General features: G+C 38.4%; 1 pseudogene; it reads right to left on the minus strand.

Annotated features, from left to right (window-relative positions):
• Positions 1 to 862: 862 nt before the first annotated feature.
• Positions 863 to 14,610, minus strand: LOC149205936 (nuclear transcription factor Y subunit A-8-like; annotated as a pseudogene).
• Positions 14,611 to 23,461: the final 8,851 nt, after the last annotated feature.

A 23,461-nucleotide genomic window follows, 5' to 3' on the forward strand; every position in this document is an offset into this window, starting at 1 on the left:
CAGCTAAACAAAATCCATGATGATATTATTAGAAAAGTTATAATATTAAATGTTTCAACTTATACTACACTCATTGAAGGGTTGTATAAAGGAGGATAGTTGCAAGAAGAAAATGAATGGTTTAATGAAATGTAGGAAATGGGTTTGACTCCCAAAAAGAGTAGCTATGTCAAGCTTATATATGACCATTACACCAAATACTTAAGTCTTCATTATATTGATCATGGCATGAGATAGTTTTTGAAAAAGATAACTACTCTTTTGTTGCATGTCTAGCTCTTTGATTACCATGCCCTCACTATGGTAATTTTGTATGCCATTGTAGTCTTATAATATGTGCAGATAGAAACCCGTACAAACATCATAGTGTTAATCATACTTCCCTGAACAAAATAATTTATAATTTAAATCATGACCTGATCAATTGTCTAATGGTAACCAGCCAAGAATGATTTGCCTCTTAGAAATACCAGATAGTGTAGGTAAATATATTGAACAAACAATGGAACACTAAATCACAATAATACTAACAGTCAACATTATATCATAAACATGATTAAGTGTAGTAGGTCTTCCATTTGGTTACTTCCATAATTAGGCTCTCAAATGCACACGGATCTTACCAAAGCTACAAAGATATTTTTACATCAAACATCATCATCCAAAAAGAAAACTGAAGCAAGCTTCTTTCTGATATGATAACATTGGGAAAAAGAAATATGCAAGATTTAGTTTAGCTTCCTCACCCCCCAGTACCATAAGTTTCACTTTCCTTGAATTGAAGTAAATTTCTCCTATGCTCCAGTGTTATAATGATATGAAACATGACACTAAAACAAATGAGAGTACAACAAAAATGATGTCAAACTTTCATTGGATCACAATAGTTATCTGTTGCAACCCATTTGATGTTATATCCCATACCTTTCCCACTCTCTACTTCACCACTTCCATCTGAAAGAGGACTGCAACCCAATAAATGGAAATGTGAACTAGCATGGTGGTAAAGATACCCTCCATTCCCTTGAGTATAGATGTAACCTATTCCATCAGGACAAGATTCTAACATTCTTGTAACTTCTGATCTTGAAAACCTTGAATTATTATGTACCTATGAAGAATTCATATTTCCATTTTCATACTACAAAGCTTCAATGCTTGATGAACTAATAGCCTATGCATGTTGTCTGCCTGTTAATTTCCCATCATTAGAATTAACCTTTTTTGTCTCCAACAATTTTGTATTTGGGAAGCGAGCACCACATCCCCTTGCTCTTTTCATTGTATGAAGATGACGAGATTCATGTAGATAAGGTTGAAGAGGAGACATCTAGTATGAGAAACAATACACTAAAAGACAGAAAACATGCCAATATATCAATAACCAAATATGTTGGCATGCTTACTTTGGAAGATGAAACCAATACAATTTGGCTTAGCCAAAAGAGGATGAGAGAAAGTGCATTTGAATTAGTGTTGCGAAGGAGCAGGGATTCTGACACTGGGTAGTTGTCCCTCCCAAAGAAATATAGGGAACAATGCCAACATGGGATAATTCTGTACATATGATTATTAGAATGTGTGTGTGTGTGTTCCTGGGAGAAACTAGGAGTGAGAGGCCCTAAAATGCTCCAATGCAACATTGTTTTGTTCCTTACCTTCCTTATTTTGATGAGTTTATTTTCTAATTCCTCTTTGGATCGAGATTTTCAACATCGCAAAATTCCATGGTATTGTTTAGCATTGACGTACACTTGTTTATCTTTAATCACATTAGATACTAATCTCAAATGTGGTACCTCTCCAAATTCCTCATTTTCTTCATCGGCTCATATTGCTCTAGGTAGAAAATAGTCTTCATGACTCAAATTTGACACAACTAGAATTATCAGGTAAACTAGTCTTTCAACACCAATGTCTGGGCATTACAAAGGTGTCAATTATAATGTAAATTGTAATGATGGATAAATAAATCATGCATCCTATCATGTATGGGGATCATGGAAGATCATACAATGGGATGCCTCTTCATATGACAGAGCAACATAATCAGGTTCCACAAAAATGACTCATTAATTGCAAGATAAGCAGTACAGTTTCATTCAGTTATAATATATTAGATATAGAGAATGCAGAACTCCCTCCAGAAAACTGTATCTTTTCTACAGCCAAGCTTCAAGGCTATTAGTCATTTTAATATTCAAATTACTTCTTATTCACAGTCCTCAGAGTCATGGCCACATGCAAACCAAATTCACAATGTACATTAGAAGGCACATCATAAAGAATTGAACTAAACTAGTGGCTAATATAACAACTAGAATTGACTAGTTCACCTTCTTTCAGAAACATGACCGATGATGTCGGATTGACAAATATCAGAAGCTGAAAAATCTACCATGCATCTTATTAAAATAAAATGCTATTAAATAAAACCTCATTAGTATGTGTAAAACTTGCCATTTCATTCAAAAGGGTGTTCCCATCTATAGTGAGACTAATGTCTCCAATGCCTACAACAAGCCTATCAAAATGCACAAATCAACATCTCCTACTTGTAAAACCTTCACACGAGACTAAATTTTAATATCATGAGCAAGAAAAAAATTACAATGAATATACCATAAAATCTGGTACAAATGAATAGTATTTCTGGTGTATTACATGGACAAAAATCCTAACCTGGGAGATAATCAATGTTCTAAGAAATTATATTAGACAATTTGGAAGCCTATACGTAACTTTTGTTGATCAACAACAATAGTCCTAGTACATGTAATATGTTTGGTAATATCAAGAAACAACTGCAAGTCCCATGTAATTTCACTTCAGCCAGTGATTGGGAAAATAAATGGTAATGTGGATAAGGTTGAAGTTATGACCATCAAATGTGAGCAGGGAGAAGAAGCCCTAGTGAATCAATGTACAAAACACACACACACAAATATATATATATATATATATATATATATATATATATATATATATATATATATATATATATATATATATATATATATATATATATATATATATGCTTTCCATGACAATCTAGTCTGGAGGGAGTTCTACATTCTCTATATGTAATATATGGTAACTGAAAGAAATTATACTGCTTATCTTGCAATTAATGAGTCACTCTTTTGGAACCTGATTACATTGCTCTATCATATGAAGAGGCATCCCATTGTATGATCTACCATGTTGGCCATACTTGATAGGATACATGAGTTCTTTATCCATCATAACAGTTACATTATAATTGACACCTTTGTAATTCCCAAACATTGGTGTTGAAAGACTAGTTTACCTGATAATTCTAGTTGTGCCAAATTTGAGTCATCAATACTATTTAGTACCTTGATTAATATGAACCCACAAAGAAAATGAGGAATAAGAAGTATTGTTTATTTCAGTTATAGAAAAATCTTAAACAAGAAAGCTGATATGTGGTGACTCATAGTCTTACAACTTTTTCTACTTTTCTTGTTAAAATATAAAGAGGAAACTCAGAATTATAGAAAGAGATCCCAAAGAAACTAAACTTTAGACCTGCTTAGCCCCAAGGAGGTCTAGTCGATGCACAAGGAGGCACCCAAAAACATACACCTACATTTATGATAGTGTGAGGAGAATACTATGTTCATTTTGGCTTGGTTTGAATTATTATTGTGAGACATAAATGGTACAATTGTTGGGAAGCCGTAGGGACCTCACTTATGGTTGGGTAGGTAATGGAATAAATAGATTGTCAAAAACAATTTTATTCCCAGATGAAGTAAATCTTGGATGCATAGAGTATGTACATGCCCTTCAATCAACGATTGGCCTAAAACGCATAGAGTCTTTAGGTCCTTGTACCAAGGATTTGGTGTTAGATTTATGGAGTGACAATACAACGAAGTTGACTCACAAACTTATAATTTACAACAGCATCAATTCATTGAGTGTTCTTGGCATCAACAATCATTACATAAATAAGAATTAAAGTACAAGAAATATTTTCATATCAGCACCTTTAGTGTTAGGTTTTTGAAAGTGACAATACAACAACAACATCGTTTGGTTGACTAACTTGGCATCAACAATCATTACATGAAACATAATTATAGTAAAATAAATATTGTCACAATAGCATCTTATACCTAGCATGGTGACACCTTGTAAGTATGCAGGAAGTGCAATTGGAGGCCACAAAGATTGTTTACAAATTGATGTTTACATACAAGGAAGCCAACCATGAGTAGATTAATTAATTTATTTCCATCTTGTTCTCTTTGTGTGCAACAGAAACTAACATATGTGTCTAGAATTCAACACTGAGAGCATACCAGCCTAAGCTTCTACTTGGAACCTGCCACGCAGAAGGTTATGGTAACTCCAGTTTATCTGCAACTCAATGAATTGACGTGGAATAGTTAAGATATCTAAAGATAAGATGGCATGCTTAAATCAGGTTGTTCAGTGTTAACGCAATAAGTACCAGAATATGTAATGGTCCCTTAATATAATTATACCATACTTCCTATGGGCTTAGAATCTAAGCCTCTCATAAATCCTCACATGTCCTTTTGTCATGGTTGCATTATGCAATGTTGCTTCTCTACCATACATCTTTCTCTCACAGATATATCATTCTTATGGATAAATTACACACTTTTAATAACACATCATATGTCTTTCCTCTCTCTACAAGTGTTTTGCATATGTGCAAGTGCAAGTTTGATATGGAAATGATGCCAAGCTACAGAGTTAGCATCTAGAAACTAGGAGGTCAAAGCTCTAACTAAGAATTGAGATGAAAACAAGGACGCCGAGTCACCAACAAGAGTTGAACACTAATGAAGTTGTCCTTGAAGAAGCACAGAATGTAAGTCTAGTACCCACCACCAACATGATATACCAAACTGCACTGGAAAATACTGAGTACTTTTGAGGTACAAGCATTTATGAAGTGATTTAAGAATTCAATTCACATTTATTTTCTTTATGGCTACATTATCCAGTGGCACTGGTCTACCTTACATTTCTGTCTCATGGATATATCATTGTGTATTGGTAATTAAACATTGAATACTATATCAAATGTCACTCTTCTCATTACAAGTGTTCTGCATATGTGCACGTGCAACTTTAAAATGGTATTGATTCTAAGCTACAAAATCGACATCTGTCACATAGCAATAGCGGAAGTATATGAATGTTGAAAAGTAAGTGCGAGGGACTAGAATATTTGGTGACAGGTAAAAGAATTATATCAAAGCAAATCAAGAAACAATAATATTACGAAAAATTTAATAATAGCTTCATGACTATGATCAAGTATCACCAAACTATGCACTCCATGTTAAAGGGAGATATTCACCTCTCGTAAAAATATTGAGCATTTCAAAACAACCTAACTTCCCATGCCACCAAGAAAGGAAGAAGGTTTATATTTTCATAGGAAACTTTGTGCACTAGGTTTTTAGATTTTCTTCCTCTGAGGATCCTCCCCACATACCAAAATTTTAGCAATTCCCATAATAGAATCTTAGTTGTTCACTAAGTCTTCAAATACACATCCAAGCACTTGAACTTTTCATATTGGGTGAACCCAGTCCCACACTATTAATCTTCCCAAAGGAATATAAAGCAACAATGAGTATTTGCCCTCCAGCTCTCAAAAGTATGCCACCGACATATTTGGTTGGAAAATATTCAAAGTCATGGCACTATCTTATAGCTCTGAGACCTCCAACATTGATGCCAATAATAATTTTAGAAACTCACTTTGAAGCATGCAAGCAGTCATACCAAAGTAGATCCGAAAATATCCTGAACTATTTTTCGAGTCCTTAAAACACAATGAGGCCAGCCCTATAGCTTCACTGAACCCAATCCCACCATAGCAAAATTCCTATGGAAACTAAATACTCCAATTATTGTTATAAATTAAGATAATTATTTGAAATAGTTCTTTCATTTCTTTGATAAACCCTTCACTGAATCCTTAGCAAAAATGTATAGAGAGACTTTGATGAGCCCCAAAAATGGGTAACTTTATGGGTTCATTTTTCCTATTATTTTGGATTAATCCACCATTGTTCATAGTTTTATGAATGCTTTTGAATATATTTATGTTAATTGAATGAATGAGAATAGTCACTTAACCACAAAGTCTAATATGTGCTTATTACAGATTTTTGGACATCTTTTGGACCAAGGTCAAGCATTTATGAGCAAGTTGAGAGCCAAATCTGAAGGAACAATGCTAAGGATTTGTAGGAAGGGTGTTTCCTACACGAAATTATCCCTTCCTCGATTTCTCCACCATCACCTCAGAGTTCAATAGCCCACCAAAGATGATTTCAAGGGGCAGCCGAGCAGGTTTTGTGAAGTGGTTGATTAACTGTAGTTTTGAGTAGTCAAGCTCCTAAAGTTAAGAAGGACTATTGGGAGTCCTTATGTTTCATAAGTAGGAAGGCTTCAAGCCTTGGTAGTTTAGCTATTTAACAATTGTTTTTCACACTTTAGTGCAGCCCTACATTTCAACTCATTTTCGAGCTCTTGCTGTAAACAGTTTTGTGACATGATTATTTTTTGAGTAATGGAGATGAATTTCACTCTGGACCAAATCTGAGACTTATTAGGAGGTTGTAGCTCTTGGGGTTGGGTCCAATCCAAGTGACAGTACCTCCTTTGTGTACTTTTATGTGTTTTCCTTACTTTCATAGAAAAATTTCTATTATTTCGGTTAAGATCTTGCTTTGTTACTTATGTTGTTTTTCATGATTAAGATAGTTTTTATGCTTTAGGTTGATTTGACAGTTTGGTAATAGAAAATATTTACAAAAGGGCCATCAAGAAGTCCCTGATCTCATCTCTCCCTCCTTGGGACCATGAGTTGAGACCAAGGCATACTTGCTGCCACAAAAACATTATTTTTGCCTTCCAATGCAATTGCTAGTGTAAGATTTTAAGTTGGAAAAGTTGATATCAGTTGTTCTTGCATATTTAGATCTATTCTTGCATGATTTTTTGTCTATAAACTTCTGTTCATAATGTTTTTGGTTTTTAGGTCAAATTAGGTCAAAATAGATAGATATTTGGTTTTGGCAGTCTTTGTTCAATCAGTTTTGGCAAATAGTGTGCAGAGCACCTGTAATACATCCCTACCTACCCTTCCTCCATCATACAACCTACTCCAACCTTAACCCAAGATTGCTTCCCTTCATTTGCCACACTTTTCAAATTTTCCCTAATTTCTACATTTTTGTGCAACATTGCTCCCTCCATCCTTGTACAAATCAAACCACCTTCATCACTCCTTAACTTCATTTACCAATTCCTAGACCCCTTAAAATCCTTATCCATCCTTCATTTCCACTTTCCCACTGTTTCTCCACCATCAACCCTCTATGACCACTTTCAGTCATTCCTGTAGAACTTCCTGAAGAACTTCTTGTAGAACCCCTGCAGACTTCCAGTAAAAGTTCACGTGAGCAGTTTTTCAAGATCTGATCACTGTGAAATTCTCTAGAAGGGTGCTAGAGACCCCTTAGGCCCGCTTCTCACCTTCGCAACCTCCTTCCAACACCCACTCCATTTCCTTTCGCCAATCAACCTCTGCATAGTCGAAAACAGTTAAAGCACATGCATAATAATTCTGCAAACTTACTCAAAAATACAAAAAGATGATTTTTCTTGATTTTAATTTAGAAGTAGCTTAGTCACATGTAATTTACCTTTCCAAGAGTCGATGGCGTCCATTTTAGCAACTTTCATCTCTTTTCTTGCACCAGAAGTGCTAGTCAGGAAAATTAGGGTTTGCTAGGGTTTGCATTTCCTTTCAGCTTTCTGCTTCTTTCTTCAAGTAGACTAGCCTCTTTTGAGTTAGCTTTCATCCATCATACTTAAAAGCTTCTTCTAAGAGCTCATAGAAGTTGGCTTCAGCTCCTAGCGAACTTGTTCCAGCTGATCAAGTGACAGCTTGCAGCAAGAGCTAGTACTTGTGCATACAACACCGTCACTTCCAAGTTTGTTACGAACAACCGGGTTGATAAAAGTAAAGAAGGGAGTCCCAGGAGTTGCATCATCATTGCTACAATACTGGAGCCCATCATCCTTTTGGCGTCATTGCTGGGGAAGCATCAGAGTATTTGTGATTGCCGCTTTTCTTAGATCTTCTATTGCAACCTTCTGCTAAGTAGTTTATTTCAGCAAGAGTAGAGTAGTTGTTTCATTTCCATTCTATAATTTCATTTCCGCAAAAGTAGATTAGAAATTTCCTGCTTTCCTATATTAGAATTTCGATTCTGCAATTTCAATTCTGTGAGCTTAGATTAGCATTTCAATTCCGCAATTTCAATTCTGCAAGCGTATATTAGCATTTGAATTCCATAATTTCGATTCTGAAAGCGTAGATTAGCATTTCAATTCTACAATTTTAATTCTGCAACATACATTAGTCATTTCCTACTTTCATTTCAATTCTGCAATTTTCATTCCAACAATGTTTATTTTAGTTAGTTGCAATTTGTTGTTCAATCAATTTTAGTTTTGTAGGTACAAGCGAAGAAAAACACAAAAAACAACAAAAAATATTTCCTTTCATGCCTCGTAGGAAGAGAGACAATTTAGGAAAAATTTTACCCATCACCTCCACCACATCAATGAGTCACCCTTCTCTCTTTTTTGGTGGCAGTGAACCCCTAGAGATATATGAAGATCCTCTAATAGAAGTAGAGCAAGAAAACATTCCTCTTGAAACCATGGCTGAACATAGAAATGGTATAGGAGATGAGGAGAGAATAGAAGGTTCCTTTCCCATCCGAGAGACCAATGGGGACACAAAAAAGAAAAACATAAGTCCCTCAGCCTTAGCTCACTTCCATGGATTGACCACTGAAGACCCTGGTACCTTCTTGTTTGAGTTTGTTGTCCTTTGTCAAACTTATGACTATGCAGAAGATGAGAAAAAGTTGAAACTCTTTCCCTCTACCCTCAAGGATGCAGCACTATGATGGTTCATGGGGTTACTTAGAAACAATATCACAACTTGGGCTCAAATGCAGCAAGCCTTTATCAACAAATACCAGGATTACTATAGGTTAAACGAAACAAAGGGAGAAATCTTTCGGATGACCATGGGAAGTGATGAATCTTTAGAAGACTATGAAGAAAGGTTCCAACTCTGTTATAAAAGTGTCAGGTGCACACTTAACCTTGAATATATGAAGCTGGCTCTTCTCCGACGTGTCCCTGAAGACCTTCTAGATACCCTCCATTTGTTGGCTCGGGGAGACATCTACCAACTACCTTACAATGACATAAAGGTTGTCTCTAGAAAGCATTATAGGGTAGCCCGGAAAAGAGGTAGGGGGAGTCAACTTTCAACCAGTGCCACCTTTTCCAAACATGAGTTTGTAAATCATATGGAAGACCTTAAAAGTGAGGTGAGATAGACCATTGCCATGCAAACGGATACCTTCTGAATCCAATAGAAGCAAGAGGAACCTGAGAGGGCTTTTGCCATCTTTTGTCCCAGATGCATAAGGAAGCATCCTCGGAATGAGTGTCCATTGCACTCAATAGAGATATGTTTCGTTTGTGAGGAAAACCACCCTACAAACTAGTTCCCAACCTTACCTGGACTTAAAGCTCTATACCAAGGGGCTGAAGGAGCCACTGAACCACTCTACTTCCTAAACCAAACGAGGCCACATGGACCTAGACCTTACCAGCAGGGGATGCAAGGGACATTCCAGACTTACTACAACCCCAGCCAATCCACTCACATACCTTCTTGGGGCCGCCCTACTAATCCTTCTTGGTCCGCACACCCTCCTTGGTCATACCCATCTAAATACCATACTCAACCTGCTACTCATTCATTTCATTCTCATGTTTAGCCACAACCTCAGTGGAATGCACCTCAACAGGGGTGGAGGCCCCAGTACAACCCTCCTCCCACTATTTTTCCTCCACCACCTGCTCAACCACAACCATTACCTCCTTCTCGTCTAAGACAACCCTAGATGCCTGCTCAACTGAACCTGAACCTTAATAACAGACATGCCCAACAAGTATATACTGGAGAGACAACATGCGCTACCTATGTTGTGGAGATTCAGGAGATCAACCTATGATTTGGGAAGGTACTCCCAGATAGCCAACCTTCTCCTAAGGAAGATGAGGAAGAGAAACAAGAAAGTGAACCCAAAGCCATTCCACCCTTTCCTGAGAGACTAACTGGAACCACGCAACCAAACCCAGAAGAAACTGAACTTTTGGGAGAAATTAAATAGTTATGTGTAAAAATACCACTTCTCCAGGCCATAAAAGATGTACCAATCTACAACAAATTGATCAAAGAGAAGTGTTTCAGGCACCCAGACAGGTGCAAGAGAGATGCCCCAACCATCAATGTCATAGGACAACTGTCTAACCTGATGTTGGGACAACTCATTTGTCCAAAATATCTGGACCCTGGGAGTCCTGTAGTCGATGTCCACATCAATGGCACCATAATCCTCCACACGCTGATTGATCTAGGGGTTGTGATTAATGTGATTACCAGGGACACGATGCTCAAAATCAACCTTCATAGTTCCCTAAGAAATACCTCGACAGTGCTGTAGTTAGCAGATCGCTCCACCATGACCCTCGAAGGGATTGTGGAAGATGTAATGGTCTCCATTGATTCTTAGGAGTACCCTGTGGACTTCTTGGTCCTTCAGCCAAAGGCAAAACTCGTTGGATACCCCCTCATTTTGGGAAGGCCTTGGTTAGCTACTGCAGATGCTTACATTAGTTGTTGAGTTGGGAGCATGACCATTAAGAATGGGCCTATGTCCAAATAGCTAGTCTTATATCCTCCTGCCCAACCTCTGCTAGAACATGACTTACCTCTCTAGTTGGAGGAGGAAGATGAGGATGAAGTCCACTCTGCACCCTTATGCACAGTGGAAGCCACCAGGGGAGGTCCTCAAACCGAGGATGACCTTATTGAGAATTTGATTCAAAATCCACCTCCCAGTGTGCTTCCATTAGAAGATTTGGTAGAAGACACCCAAGCTAGTGCTTTAGTGGATCTATGTGTGGCTGATTTGACCTCTCCCTGAGTTAAGAATGTGGAATTTGGCCCTGAAAGAACCTTGAAGATTAACTCATCCCTATCCCCCTCCAAATAGAAAGAGCTATATAGCTTATTGAACAACCATTTGGATGCTTTTGCTTGGAGCTATAAGGAGATGAAAGGAGTCCACCCTTCAGTCTGCACCCATCACATTTACATTAAAGATGATTGTAAACCCGTCAGGTAGCCTCAGAGGAGAATGAATCTAGCCCTTAAGGACATTATCAAAGAAGAACTGCAAAAGTTGTTGGATGAAGGATTCATCTACCCCATCTCTGACAGGGAGTGGGTTTCTCCTCTGGTGTTTGTGCCTAAGAAAAATAGGAAGTGGAGAATCTGTGTAGATTATCGATAACTTAACAAAGATACCAAGAAGGACCATTTCCCTTTGCCTTTCATAGATCAAGTGTTAGATGGCCTGGCAGGGAAGAAGCTCTTTTCTTTCCTAGATGGGTTTAGCGGTTATAATCAGATCCAAATCAGCCCAGAAGATGAAGATAAGGCCACTTTCACTTGTCCATAGGGTACCTTTGCCTACCGGGCCATTCCCTTTGGGTTATGCAATGCTCCTGCTAGTTTCCAGAGAGAAGTACTGAGCATATTTGCTAAGTTGGTTCATGATTCGGTGGAAATCTTTATGGATGACTTTACCCCTAATGGTTCTAACTTCCAAGCAGCATTGACTAACATAGGAAAAGTTTTAACCAAGTTTATGGAAATGAACCTATACCTCAGTCCTAAAAAATGTGAGTTCCTAATGACTGAATGGACCATGCTAGGTCATACAATTTCTCAGCAACGATTACAGGTGGATCCAAAAAAGATTTCTATCATCCAAAGGGTCCCACCTCCTCAAAAGGTAAGAGATGTTGAGAGTTTTCTAGGCTTAGCAGGATATTATAGAAGATTCATTAAAGATTTCAGTAAGCTATCCTCTTCATTGTTTGGTCTTTTGGGGAAGGATGTTGAGTTTATATGGAATGACAATTGTCAAGAGAATCTGGATGCATTGAAAGGTAAGCTGGTAGCTGCCCCAATCCTGAGAGGTCCAAACTGGGCCCTACCTCTCCACATTCACACAGATGCCTTCAACAAAGCAATAGGAGTAGCCTTAGGACAAGTTGAAGAGAATCTACTGTATGCCATATATTTTGTCAGTAAAAACCTATCCAAGGCAAAGTTAAACTATACTATAACCGAGAAAGATCTCCTAGCTGTAGTCCATTCCCTAAACAAGTTCAGACACTACATCAATGGTTATCAAACATTTGTACACACTGATCATGTTGCAATTAGGTATTTGATGAATAAAACCTGATGTAAATGCTTATATCATTAGATGGTTACCTTTATTGTAGCAATTTGATTTGACCATTGTTGATAAGCCAGGTAAGGAAAATGTTGTTGTTGATTTTCTGTCTAGACTAGATTTGCTTGCAGGTGAAGAAGGGATGGTGGATGATCAAATGCCAGATGAACACCTCTTTGCTATTTTAGTACTCTCTCCATGGTTTGTTGATATAGCAAATTACTTGGTTTCAGCACAGTTCCCACCACACCTATCCTCAAAAGAGAAGAGAAAGGTCGTGAGGAAAAGCACCCCATTCATTTGGATTGGGAGAAACATGTTTAAGCTTGGCTTGGATCAGATTTTGAGGTGTTGTGTCAGGGAGGAGGAATTTTTTGACATCCTCCTAACCTGTCATGATGGGCCTTGTGGAGGCCACCTTGCAGCAAAAAGAACCACCTTGAAAATCCTACAAGTAGGCTACTATTGGCTCACTCTTCATCAAGATGTCAGGAGATAGATCAACGAATGTGGCTGATGTCAAAAGATGGGGAAATTGACTCCAAGCGATGAAATGCCCCTCCAACTTGAAGTGAATTTCAAGCCATTTGAGAAGTGGGGCATGGACTTTGTGGGTCCTATCAACCCTCCTTCAAAACAAAAGTCTTACATCATTGTGTGCATGGACTACCTGACAAAGTGGGTAGAAACAAACGCAATCAAGGTAGCAACAGAAGAAAAAGTGGTTGAGTTTTTCAGGGAAAATATATTCTACAAGTTTGGCTACCCAAGAGAATTAGTCGTAGATCAAGGAAGTTAGTTTACCACTAACCTGATTGAAGACCTGCTCACTCATCATAAGATTAAGCACAGAACTTCCACCCCTTATCCTCCGTAAGCAAATGGATAGGCGGAAGTCACTAACAGAGCTTTGGAAGAGATTTTGACTAAAGTGGTGAGCAACAGTAGAAAAGATTGGGCAAATCGCTTAGTTGAGGCCACTTGGGCCTACAACACTACCTGGAAAACTACAACAAGTTTCACACCTTATGAGCTGGTCTACAGGAAGAACGATTTGTTGTCCATAGAATTTCAATATAACACATTGAGGTTGGAAGCTCAGCTGGACCTAGATCTCAGCCATGCACAGCAATAAATATTACTTCAACTGAATGGACTAGATGAACAGAGAATGTAGGACCTTCTCCACTCAGAGGTGATCCAACTTCAAAGAAAGATATGGAATGACCGACACCTTAAAGAAAAGAAATTTCAGCCAAGATATTTGGCGTTGTTATATGATTCAAGATACAAAGATTTCAAAGGAAAGTTGAGGAAAAGATGGCTGGGACCATATATAGTGGAGAAGTGCAACAACAATGGTTCAGTCCTTATCAGGACCACTGATGAAGAAGCCATCCCCATGCTCGTCAATGGGCATCGATTGAAAATATACAAGAAGACCCTTTCTAATCAGGAGTTCATTGAAAGTATGGATAAATCAGTGTTGGTAGTGGAGCAAGCCCCAGTCTCCACTCCACCCACACCTTGAACACAAAGAAAAAAGAAAAAAAAACAGAAAAAGAAAAAAGAATAAAATATCCTTAGGTGAAAACCTCTTGGAGGTGCCTAGGGTCGACAGTGAGGGTGAAAACCTCCTGGAGGTGTCCCAGCTATCTCAGACTAAAAAAAAGAAAGAGAAAAAAGAAAAAAGAAAAAGAAAAAAATAAACATAATTTCTGTTGAATAAATTGCAGGTCGCAGGAAGGACATTGCAGGTTAGGAGGATCATACAAGACAAAGACAGAGGTCAGCACCAGGCTGTGAGCATCCCTCACAATCCATTCCTGCACGACTATTATCCTTTTCTAAGATTTGGTCTCATTCGGGCCAAGATTTCACCTTCTACAGGAAGTTTTGTGTCTTCTACAGGAAGATCCTGTAGAACCTACAGACAAGCCAAAATCGATCTCAGAAGAGGAACCAAAGGTTGGGAATCTATCTATGAGGCCTATAAACATACCTGCTTCCATCCATTGCCATATGTCACCCTTTTCCCATCTCTGTACACCTCCATTGCACTCATTTTCATGTCCCTGCATAGTCACACACAGAAATCCTATTTCCTTCATACTGTCAGCAAAATTTTTTAATGACAAATCTAATCAATAGTTTGTCACTCGCCATACCTGATACCTTCCATCTAGAGTCCTCATTGGCCAAGACCCTCGTGAATAGTGTAGCCCTGCTCATTCTAGCTTGCATTCCAGGGGGAGAAGCAGCTACAAGACATCCTATAGGATTCTTGTAGCAGCTGATCCCTCTTAAAGACATACTCTAGAGATGGGGACAACAAAGTATGGTAGAAGTAACATGCATGGAGCTCTACTTGAATGTCTAAACATCAGCAACAGCTAAGGCCAAGCATGCATTGTGCATGTAGCAACAACAAACAAAGGAATGGCTTCCAAAATTCGAAATCTGCATAACATGGCCGCGACCATGCAAGTAAATGCCTAATATCGTTGTTCAATTGCATAAATCATATTTTAAGGCTGAATGACTATGGGAATCATTTGGATTGAGTGGAATCAATGGCCAGTCAACTAGCCACCCTCGGCCAGTTACACATCCTCGTGGAATCCAAACGAGCGCCGTTACATTCGAAATTTCTGATTAGATGTGCAGCCAACACGTGTGGAGTGTCCATTCGGGAAGAAATCATCGGGACTAGTACTAGTGGCGGCGGATAATGGGAGAAAGGAGGTGATGGTGGTCAAAAACATGCAGAAACATTATGGTTGTGACGTCGGATCAACGGTCCGTTCTGGCCACCTCATCCCCTCACCACGAATCACACCGTAGTTAAAATATGCTCAGTTGAAACATGCACCAGCTTCTGTTCATTTTGCACTCACGACATTCTCAACTGGAGTACGCATCCGCCACTTTAAGAGCAGTTAACTAGTCATCCTCCACTATTTTTTTGTCTGTTTTCGAAAATCTCCTGCCTATCAGGCTTTACCGGAAGCACAGTTCTATTCTATAGGAGCTGTGAAAGTTCTACAGGAAGGTTTCTACAGGAAAGGCAGAATAGCTCTGCGGAGAAGAAACCCAGAATTTTCATCAAATTTCAATATCTGTGCATGATTTGTTTGTGCAAGGTGGTGAATTGAAGAACATTAGATTGAGAAACAAAATTAAAAGTCTTCCTGTGCATTGAGAAAAAAGTGAAAGTTTGCCTCCATATTTCACTGAGTTTATCGAGTTCTTTCTTTGCATTCTAAAATCTCCTCATCATTTTTAAATTCTCCTGTAAGGAAGATACATGCAATAGTAGAGGCCAGCCTGTGTGTGTGGAAAAAAACCCGAATTTACATATTTATCTATGTGTTAAGGAAAGAACCCATGTCCTTATGCTCTGTTCTGTAAAAACAAGTTTTTTCTTTTCATAAACAGACAGTCAAATTCTGGGTGATAGTAGCTTTAGAACAAGGAAATTATTGTTATTTCATATTGTAAGGAACACACAAGAAATTCCTTCTTGGGTTTAGAAGAAATCGAATTCAGCTATCCTCTGTTTCAGTGATTGACTCTTTGTCTTCCTAAGCATTTTATTTTCTGGTTAAAACATAAAAAGAGCACTCAACAACATGCTAGGAGGATTCATAAGGAAAGAGCCCTCAGACTCTCGCAAGCTACATGAGCACCCTGAGGTGGTGGACCTTTTCACCTGGGAAAATTGGATATCCTTCTTTGACAAAATTCAGGGTTATGATGAGGAGATATCTGAAGAGTTTTTAATGTCACTGGGACCACATTCGAAGACAAATGCCATAGTTAGTTTTAGGGGTTTGACCCTAGAACTTACCCCTGAGGTCATCAGTATAATTACTGGCCTACCATTGGGGCTCCCTTTGAGCAAAGAGGAGAGATCATTGGGACAAGTTGCTAAGAAAACATTTTTTCTACCTGAGGAGCATCCTGTAGAAGACAAAAACAAGGTTAGAAGGAGCAGCTTGCCTCCTCTCTAGAGTGAAGTTAGTTATCAAATAATGAAGTGTATCACATGTGAAAGGAGGTTTAACATCATTTATGGATACCATTTCAAGTTGCTACATGAACTAAGGTATGGGATGGAATTACCTCCAACCAAGAAACTGAGCATCCGATATTTCCTTCTTCAGTCCTTAATTGCATGTGGTACAAAGCTAAATGAAGGGATCCCAGATCAGTTGGCCCATCATGGGCTCATCACACTATTGGTGGAGGATGCTTTACACACCTGTACTATCCCCATATCCTGGGAAACCTTCAGAAATATTTCCAAGGATGATAACATTAGAAATTTGGCTGAGAACATCACCCCATCCAACAATGGGGAGGGGGAGCAAACTGAAGAAATTGAGAAAAACAATGATGAGGGAGAACATGACATTCAAGCAGAAGGAAAAACAGAGGAAGAAAAGAAATAAAAAGAAGAATTTGGCAAGACTGCTAGGCCTAAAATAGAGGAACAAACAACAGCAAAAACAACAAGGGAAAAGAGGACACAGATTAGAGGGGTAAAGGACGAGAAAGCCCAAATGAAGGCTACCACAACCAAATCAGGCAAACAGAAAGAAAAGGGAAAGACACACCCTAAAATATCAGTAACACAGACATAAACAGTGGACATGGAGATTTCTACAGGAAGCAAAGAAAAAGAATAGCAGGAAGAGAAATCCCTTGAGACATTAGCAAGGGAGGTAGCAGCTATGCTTGTTGCATTAAGAACACCTAGAAAACAAAAAGGATCAAAGTGGGAAAACCCCAGCCACAATCAAAGGAACCAATTGTCATTGAGGACACTACCCCTAAACAGAAGGAAGAGTCTCCTTCCAAGATATCTATCACCTATGAAAGAGGAATCCCAAAAACCTCCACCTAGAGAGAGAGAATTAGGATGATGGACTCAAAGGCAGATCTACAGGAAGTTGAAACATCTCTACAGGAAACTCTAGCTAAGTTAAAAGAGACTGAGAAATTGGAGGAGAAGGCAGCCAAACAATCATAGGGAGAGCAAATGACTAAGGCGATGCTAGAACCAAGCCTTCAGCCTAGCTTGGGCTCATATTACAACCTATTAGAAGGTTGGAAGATCATCCCACAGAAGTTTGTTGTACCACTTTTATTTGCATTGGAACAAGAACGGGTTAGGACTCACACTTGGATGAGGATTACCAAATCCAAGGGTTTGGTAGACATAGGCCACATGGAAGAATAGCTAAAAGAATCAAGGAAAGAGTTGGCCATGGTGAGGCACATAGAAATCAGTAAAAGAGCCAAATTACAGGAAGAGAATGAGGTGCTGAAAAGGCAGTTGCTGCTATAGGAAGGTCATAAGGAAGATCGGTTGTCCATTTTGGGAGAGCAGCAACAGCAAGAAGGACCTCCAGCAGAAAAGGAAACAATTGAGGAACAGTAGAGAGAGGAAAAGTTGTAAGCTGATGTTGAGATGCTAACAAAACTACTGCAGGAAAAAGAGTCTCAGGCAGTAGAAGAGATACAGGGTTTAAAACAATAGGTGCAAGAAAAAGAAGCCCAAATGGCCTACATGGTCAGCTGGGCAGTAGAAGCCTTACAGTGTAGGTAACCTGCTAAGTCGTATGCCTTACATCTTAAATATCAATGGTTACAAGTTCAAATTAACACATTGGCCCAAAGGGGCACCATTCCATTTTAGAATTACAATCAGTTTACGTATTTGTGTGACAATAGCTCAGCTAAAGATAAGGGCAAGTTAGAAGAATTATGTTTACACAACTTAGCACTTCCAAACATGAATCTATGGGACCCCAATGCTACATTGGGAGATGTGCAACTCATGGCCATGGCCTCTTGGTTAAACCATGAGGAAAACATGGTAGCAAAAATTTAGAAAATTATCGACAGAGAGCTAAGTGAGCCACTCATGATCAAGGCAGAACCAGAAAATCCCTTAGCTTTAATATATGCCCATCAGCACCTTTCCAATGACCCCCAGGTTCTCCTAGACTACGTTGAAAGGCAAGCTCAGGCCATTGCTCACTTTGAAGACATGGAAAGATTTCTTGGTGATAACTGCATTCATGCTTGCACAAGGATATGGAACACATTGTCCCACAGTCTGAAAATAAGAGAGTACCACTCCCCAACAAGGATGAGGGAGGCTTTGGAAAGAGTACCACTTTATAAACAATCAATGAAAAATCTGCTGGCCACCAGGATTGGCCTAAAGTTCAGTCCTCCATTGCTTTTAGGATTATTGAATGGGGTCAAAGAAGAAGAAGTACACAGGCAATGGGAGGAAGTAGAGAGAAAAGTAAGGTTTCATGACCGAGACGAGGACATCACCTCGAAAGGTTGGGATGTTAGAGAGGCAGTCAAAGCAATCAAAGATGATGAGCTGGATTAATTTCTCAGAGGATGAGCAACACATTTAGCACGGGGGTGATGATGAGCCCCAAAAATGGGTAACTTTATGGGCTCATTTTTTCTATTATTCTTGATTAATCCACCATTCTTCATAGTTTTATGCATGCTTTTGAATATATTTATGTTAATTGAATGAATGAGAATGGTCACTTGACCACAAAGTCTAATACATGCTTCTTGTAGATTTTTGGACATCTTTTGGACCAAGGTCAAGAATTTATGAGCATGTTGACAGCGAAATACGAAGGAAAAAGGTTAAGGATTTGTAGGAAGGGTGTCTCCTGCACTAAATTATCCCTTCCTTGAGTTCTCCACCATCAAATCGGAGTTCAACAACCCACCAAAGATGATTTCAAGGGGTAGCCGAGTAGGTTTTGTGAAGTGGCTAATTAACTGCAGTTTTGAGCACCCAAGCTCCTAAAGTTAAGGAGGACTATTGGGAGTCCTCGCATTGCATAAGTAGGAAGGCTTCAAGCCTTGGTAGTTTAGCTATTGAATAGTTCTTTTTCACATTTTAGTGCAACTCTACATTTCAGCTCATTTTCGAGCTCTTGCTATAAACAGTTCAGTGACACGATTATTTTCTGAGTAATGGAGATGAATATCACTTTGCACTAGCTCTAAGACTTCTTAGGAGGCTATATCTCTTGCGGTTGGGCCCAACCCAAGTGTCAGTACCTCCTTTGGGTACTTTTATGTGTTTTGCTTGCATTCATAGAAAAATTTCTGTTATTTAGGTTAAGATCTTGCTTTGTTACTTAGGTTGTTTTTGATGATTAAGATAGCTTTTATGCTTTAGGTCGATTTGACAGTTTGGTAACAGAAAATATCTGCAAAAAGGCCATCAAGTAGTCCCTGATCTCATCTCTCCTTCCTTGGGACCATGAGCTGAGACCAAGGCATACTCGTTGCCACAAAAACATTATTTTTTCCTTCAAATGCAATTTCTAGTGTTAGATTTTATGTTGGAAAAGTTGATATCAGTTGTGCTTGCATGTTTAGATCTGTTCTTGCTTAGTTTCCATAGCTATCTTGCATGATTTCCTATCTATAAACTATTGTTCATCATGTTTGTGGATTTTAGGTCAGATTAGGTCAAAATAGATAGATCTCTAGTTTTGACAGTCTTTGTTTGATCAGTTTTGGAAAACATTGTGCAGAGCACCTATAATACATCCCTACCTACCCTTCCTCCATCATAAAACCTACTCCAACCCCTAACTCAATATTCCTTCCTTTCATTTGCCACACTTTTCCAATTTTCCCATATTTCTACATTTTTGTGCATCATTGCTCCCTCCATCCTTGAACAAATCCAACCACCCTCATCACTCCTTAGCTTCATTTACTAATTCCTAGACCACTTAACATCCTTATCCATCCTTCATTTCTGCTTTCCCACTGTTTTTCTACCATTAACCCTCTAAAATCCACTTTCGGTCGTTCCTGTAGAACTTCCTTTAGAACCCCTGCAGACTTCCTGTAGAAGTTCATGTGAGCAGTTTTTCAAGATATGACCACTATGAAATTCTCTAGAAGTGTGCTAGGGACCCCTTAGGCCCTCTTCTCACCTTCCCAACCTCCTACAAGTGCCCACTCCATTTCCTTTCGCCAATCAACCTTTGCACAGTAAAAAATAGTTAAAGCACATGCATAATAATTCTACAAACTTACTCAAAGATACAAAAAGATGATTTTTCCTGATTTTACCTTAGAAGTAGCTTAGTCACATGTATTTTACCTTTCCAAGAGTCGATGGCATCCATTTTACCAACTTTCGTCTCTTTCCTTACACCAGTAGGGTTAGTCAGGAAAACTAAGGTTTGCCAGGGTTTGCATTTCCTTTTAGCTTTCCACTTCTTTCTGCAAGTAGACTAGCCTATTTTGAGATAGCTTTCATCCATCATAGTTAAAAGCTTCTTGTAATAGCTCATAGAAGTTGGCTTAACCTCCTAGCAAATTTGTGCCAGCTGATCAAGTGATAGCCTGCGGGAAGAGCTAGTACTTGTGCATACAACACCGTCGCTTCCAAGTTTGTTACGAACAACCGGGTTGATAAAAGTAAAGAATGGAGTCCCAAGAGTTGCAGCATCATTGCTACAATACTGGAGCCCACCAGACTTGAATACCATATCCTAAAGGTCCTCTATAAACCCTAATTTCCATTGATTTGATGCAAGAGTCCCTAGAGTCTTCCTTATGAGGTAAATCTATGTCTCCTACAAATGCTTACAAAAAATAAAATTAGACCTCAATTACCAGCTGAGATGAATCCTAACTACAAACCCCCCTTTGAAATCTCATACACATATATATTAAGTTCCCCTATCAATGTGAAGGAATGATATGCTAGAAAAACTATGTTCCATGAGCTTAACATGTTCCATAATTTGTTGTAGTTTCAGGTTCTTGTCACGTAGCTTCCTTTTATACATTTTTGTATCATCTCAGAATCCTCATAGACCTCCATCTTAGGGATCCCTTTGCTTGCTTCCAATTTTAGTAGGAACTTCAATGCATGCAACTCAACATAATTGTTTTATACCCAAACCTAGACCTGCTTAAAGACCAAAAAAGTTTATCAATGTTATTCAAATAGCTTCTAGCATTACAAACAAAGACATTGCCTTGATTCACTTAATCAAAGAAGCCCAAGGACATTGACAAAACTAGGCAAAAATTGTCGTCATTTGCACCACTTCTACAATAGGTACCCTTTTCTATTCTTCATAAATATGTGTGAAATGATCAATTCCTTGAGCGTTGTCATGGAAGAAAATGATCATGCCATCTACCTTTGGCATTTTCCAAACAATGTTAATGTTCTTGCAATGATTCATAAACTGGTGGAAAAAATTATCTTCTTTATCCCCTTATTGAAGGTAGATTTCCCAACTCTCTCCAATCCTTGATCTCAATCATGAAGCTATCCTTTACTAAGGACGTCTCAAAATCTACTCTTCCACTAGCTTGAGGTCAAGAATCTTGGCAAGAGGCATCCTAGTTAGGTTTTAAAAATAAATGGTTTGGAGAGAGATCTATAAAAACACAGATCTCTTCATCTAAATGCACTTGGAGCCACTTGAACGACAATGACATCTAGCATCTTCGAGGAGGAATTTCCTCCATTACATGGTGAATGGAAAATCAAATACCTCTATGATGGAATTAAATATATCACAAAGCCAAAAGTACCTCTCCACGGAATGGGCTATCCTCACCATGAATATTCGCAAATCCATTCCCATCATTGGTATTGCCAATATACACCATCATTAAAAGATGAAAGAATCAAACATATACCCAACATGTGTCTTGATAAAAACATGAAACAGAATCAAGGAAAAGGAATGAGATGAGTATGAAAATAGATCATTCAACACAAAGGGAAAAAAGGACAAGCAAGAGAATACATAGACCTTGCCTCTCATATATTCAACAATAATGATTATGGTATCCTTTACACTCCACTTCAAGCTCTGCATAAACCATAGCAATGAGTTGCAGGGCTATTCGGACCCTCCCTTAGGCCTCTCATGAAAAAAACCCCTACAAATGTGAACTTTTATAAAAGCAATTTCACTAAGCATAAAAATGCTTCATGAGCATTTTTTAATGGTGAGAGCACTCTCAGTCACCTAAGGAAACCTCTAGGCTCACTTAGGGAGTGATTTAAGTTCCTCGTGTTCATTCTAAAAGCACTAGAGAACTGCACTTCTGAGAGTGCCTCCCATGGAAGCATGGAACACTGCTTCATACCCTAAAGAGTGCTCCCAAACAGGTTTGTCACAAGAGTGTGCTATCAAAAGGTTCTTCGAAGACATATCATGCTCAAAACACTCAAAAGAGGTCAAGAATCAACAATTGTGGGAACAATTAATTTAAGAAAAAATACAAAATTCAAACTAAGAAAAAGCATGAGGTAGCAACAAAAGGAAGTTACTCGCTATCGTGATTCAAAGGTATGCATGCAAAATGAAGGAAGACCATAGTGTAGAATAAGGTCAATATATCTCAATTCTTCTACCTTGTGCCAGATAATCAAAATAAAATAAAGAATCTATATGAATAAGGTTAATGTATCTCAATTATTCTACCTTGGGCCCAGCTAATCAAAATTAAGGAAAACTCTATATGACTATAACCAAATTGTCGCATTACTATCGAGACATATGCACAACAAACACCAATAGTAATAAATATCATGGAATTAACAAAGAAACTCAATTTCTTGACTATGAGCTATATACTGACTTTAGCAACCTTTACTTTCAAATCTACAAATCATGAAAAGCCACAAGGCCTTCAAACTTTGCAAGATTCTTAAACCAATTTTTTACAAAGAAGACTTCGAAGCAAAGCATTCTGAGGGACATTCTATACACATATATTTACATTCTATATTATATAATGCATATATTTTCAATTAAAATGGGCTTCTACAATAGGACCTAACTCATTGGTAAAGCAAGGGTGTTGATATCCCTCCCACCCAAGCCACCGTAATTACCAAAAGAAAACATGTTATCCCCTTATAATCCACCATGGTTGTACAAATGGAATGAATATTATGATAAATAGAGTTCCTAGCATTAGTG

Source organism: Pinus tabuliformis, chromosome 1_2, assembly GCF_031772625.1.
Source record: "Pinus tabuliformis cultivar Carrire ecotype Pingquan chromosome 1_2, CPIR1, whole genome shotgun sequence".
Classification (NCBI taxonomy): domain Eukaryota; kingdom Viridiplantae; phylum Streptophyta; class Pinopsida; order Pinales; family Pinaceae; genus Pinus; species Pinus tabuliformis.